The following is a 3,880-nucleotide window of genomic DNA, read 5'->3' as shown; positions in this document are numbered from 1 at the left end:
TACTCTTGACCAGCCAACTTGTCTAACATCTGATCAATGAATGGGAGTGGAAAGTGATCTTTTCTTGTGGCCTTGTTGAGTTTCCGGTAGTCAATGCAAATTCTCCATCCCGTGACGGTTCTGGTTGGGATGAGTTCATTCTTTTCATTCTTCACCACCGTCATCCCTCCTTTCTTTGGAACAACTTGGACTGGACTCACCCATTTACTATCTGAAATAGGATACGCTACCCCGGCATCTAACCACTTTAAAACTTCTTTTCCGACAACCTCCTTCATTGGTGGATTTAATCGTCGTTGTGCATCAATGGTTGGCTTCACTCCTTCCTCCATTAAAATTCTGTGCATTACAGTTGAAGGGCTGATCCCTTTAATATCTGCTAAAGTCCATCCAATGGCTTTTGTATGCTTCCTTAGCACCCGTAATAGCTTGTCTGTCTCTACAGAAGATAGGGAAGATGCCACAATAACAGGAAGTGTCTTATTTTCTCCCAAATATTCATACTTGAGATGCTCTGGTAGGACTTTTAACTCTAGTTGAGGAGGCTTTTCAGTAGATGGGGTAGGCTTTGTTGGTATGACTCCTAACTCTTCATAGTATCTTCTATTCAACGGTCCATAAGAGTCGAGCCACAAAGCATACTCATAAGCTTCCTTACCGTCTTGTTCCACCACCTCCTCTTGTACCAAAGTCAGATTAAGAGGGTCCTCAGCATGCGTCTTTCTCTCCACCAACTGGTCCACCACATCAATTGCAAAACAGTTGTCACTAGCCGTAGGGTAGGTCATTGCTTTGAGCACATTAAATACAACTTCATCTCCTTGTACCCTCAGCTTTAACTCTCCTTTCTGAACATCAATTAGTGGTTTCCCTGTTGCCAAGAAATGTCTCCCCAGGATGATAGGAACATTACTATCTTCTTCCATATCCAGAACAATGAAGTCAGCTGGAAAGATGAACTTGTCAACTTTTACTAACACATCCTCAATGACTCCTCTGGGATCAGCTAGTGATCGATCCGCCAATTGAAGAGTTACCGTGGTTGGCTTTGCTTCACCCAGCTGCAGTCTTTTAAACACTGACAAAGGCATTAAGTTTATGCTGGCTCCCAAATCACATAGTGCATTTATTCCTTCAATTTTTCCAATTGTACAAGGAATAGTGAAGCTCCCTGGATCTCTGAGTTTTGGAGGGAGTTTCTTCTGTAGAATAGCGCTACACTCTTCAGTTAGAGCTACTGTCTCATAATCCTCCATCTTCCTCTTCTTTGACAAAATTTCCTTCATAAACTTCACATAACTTGGCATCTGCTCTAGAGCTTCAGCAAAAGGAATGTTAATGTGAAGTCTTTTGAAGACTTCTAGAAACTTGGTGAACTGCTTGTCTAAGCTCGAATTTCTGAGCCTCTGAGGATAGGGTATTTTCACATGATGATCAATACTAATAGGTGGAGACTGTGGTGGTGGTGCTGGGCTGTCAGTAGCCTTCTCTGCTGTTGGTGTTGGTGTTTGCACTGGTTGAGCATTTATTTCTTCATCTACCTCAACTGGTTATGGTAACTCAGGCCCATCATACTTCTTACCGCTCCTCAGGGTAATTGCTTTGCAGTTTTCTTTAGGATTAACTTCAGTTGTGCTAGGCAAATTTCCTTGAGGGCGGGTTGCTACCTGAGTTGCTAGCTGGCCCATCTGAGTCTGCAGGTCTTTAATTGAAGGTCTAGTTTCAGTCATAAATTGAAGCAGTAAATCTGTTTGCAAACCAGAACTTCCACCAGAGGCTTGTTGCTGATTAAACTGTTGGTTCTGATTTCTTTGCTGATAGAACCCACTATTTATTCGGTTGTTACCCTGGTTGAACCCATAATTGTTGCTGTTGTTGTTCTGTGAAAAATTCCTAATGGCTTTAGCTTCATCCATTGGCAAATCATCCACATCTGCTTGACACTCCGAAAAGTGATGACTTCCTCCACATAACTCACAAACAATTTGGGCTTGTTTAGCTTGCCCTGCAATTATTTTTGTCAATGCCTCAACCTGAGCTGTTAACTTTGTGATGGCATCAACTTCTAACACACCAGCTACTTTCTTAGATTGACTCTTTTCAGTTGGCCACTGCTGATTGTTTAGAGCCATCTCCTCCAATAGATCATACGCCTCATTAGCACTCTTTCTCATAAAAGCTCCGCCCGCTGCTGCATCTATTAGAGTTCTAGTATTACCAACCAGCCCGTTGTAGAAGTTGTGAACCAGCATCCACTTCTCTATACCATGATGAGGACACCTCCTGATCAGATCTTTAAACCTCTCCCAAGCCTCATGGAGAGATTCATTATCTTGTTTGCAGAAATTATTGATTTCTCCTCTCAGCTTTGCAGACTTGGCTGGAGGAAAGAACTTTGACAAGAATTTTGTTGCCAGATCATTCCAGGTGGCAATAGAATTAGGTGGCAAGGAATTCAACCAACTCTTGGCTCGTTCTCTGAGCGAGAATGGGAACAATCTCAGTCGAATAGCATCATCGCTAACTCCATTAACCTTAAACGTTTCACAAAGTTCCATGAAGTTAGAGAGATGTAGATTAGGATCTTCAGAAGGGAGGCCACCAAACTGAACTGAAGACTGCACCATTTGAAGGATGGCAGGTTTAATCTCGAAGTTGTTTGCATCCACTGCCGGTGGCCTGATACATGACTGCACTCCCGTCAGAGTAGGGAGAATGTAATCTCTCAAGCTACGGCCATTAGCTTGATCTTCTACGGCACCTCCATTATTACCGTTATTACCCCCATTGTTTCCAGCATTATTGTTCACATTGGCAGCCATGATTTCTGATGTTTCAGCAGTTGCTGAAACTCTTTCTTGCCTCTTGTTCTTTCGATTCCTCCTGCAAGTTTTCTCGATTTCAGGATCAACTGGTAATATGACTGTTTGTCCTTGACGGCGCATGCACTTAGGATTCCTGAAATAGATCAAGAAAATATTGCAAGAAAAAGGTTAGAAAAATCAGCAAGAGAAAATATACCAAAGTAGAAGTTAGTATAATTTTATGTAATATTAATCTTTAACAATTCTCCGGCAACGGCGCCAAAAACTTGTTGCTATATTTTATAAACGCTACGCAAGTATACGCAATCAAGTAGTAAATCTCACACAGGTGAGGTCGATCCCACAGGGAATTGGATTAAATACCACTAAATTATACTTATAATTCTATTCGGCAAATCAAAAGCAATTATGATTTAAAAAATAGTAAAATTTGAAAGAAATTCAGAAAACTTAATAACACAATTGAAAGTTGAGCAAGATGAGATAGTAGGGAGGAGAATCCTGTTGTTGTTTACCCAAATCGTTAATGCTTAATTACTATCCTATTCTTGGAGTGAATGACAGATTATGAAATAACCTAGCTCCTTTCAGATCTTCTAGATTCTAAATCACATGTTATCTAATTAATTCCTTAATTACACTAACATGAAATCAGCATTAAGTAATAATCTACTCGTCACATAAGTCATGCAAATACTTTCGTTTCACATAGAACATCGATTATCTTAATTTTAGCATTCTCAATTCTCACTTTTCAGATTTTGAATTGAGATCATAGAGCATGCACAAGGTGATCAATCTTAAACATGAAATTAGGAACAAATTAAGATAATTTCACACACAAGAATTGAGGAATGGTAATTAAACATTAACTAGGCAAAACATTAACAACAATCATCATCCTCCCTAAATGGGAAATTTAGTTTAGAAACAAATCCATAACCATTCCTATAGCAATATTCAACATAAAGAAATTAAAGAGGAATAAAGAAAAGAACTGTTGGTGGATGAACTCTGGATCTTCACTTCAATCTCTGTGCTCTTCCTACCGCTCT

General features: G+C 40.0%; 1 non-coding gene across 1 annotated transcript; it reads left to right on the top strand.

Moving 5' to 3' along the window:
- Window positions 1-2,262: 2,262 nt before the first annotated feature.
- On the top strand, window positions 2,263-2,369 carry LOC115696007 (small nucleolar RNA R71). Its single transcript, XR_004007610.2, has one exon. It is a non-coding gene; the product is annotated as a small nucleolar RNA R71 (small nucleolar RNA).
- The last annotated feature ends 1,511 nt before the right edge of the window (window positions 2,370-3,880 follow it).

The sequence above is a fragment of the Cannabis sativa genome, chromosome 6 (genome assembly GCF_029168945.1).
Source record: "Cannabis sativa cultivar Pink pepper isolate KNU-18-1 chromosome 6, ASM2916894v1, whole genome shotgun sequence".
Lineage (NCBI taxonomy): Eukaryota > Viridiplantae > Streptophyta > Magnoliopsida > Rosales > Cannabaceae > Cannabis > Cannabis sativa.
This window is presented reverse-complemented; position numbering and strand designations above follow the sequence as displayed.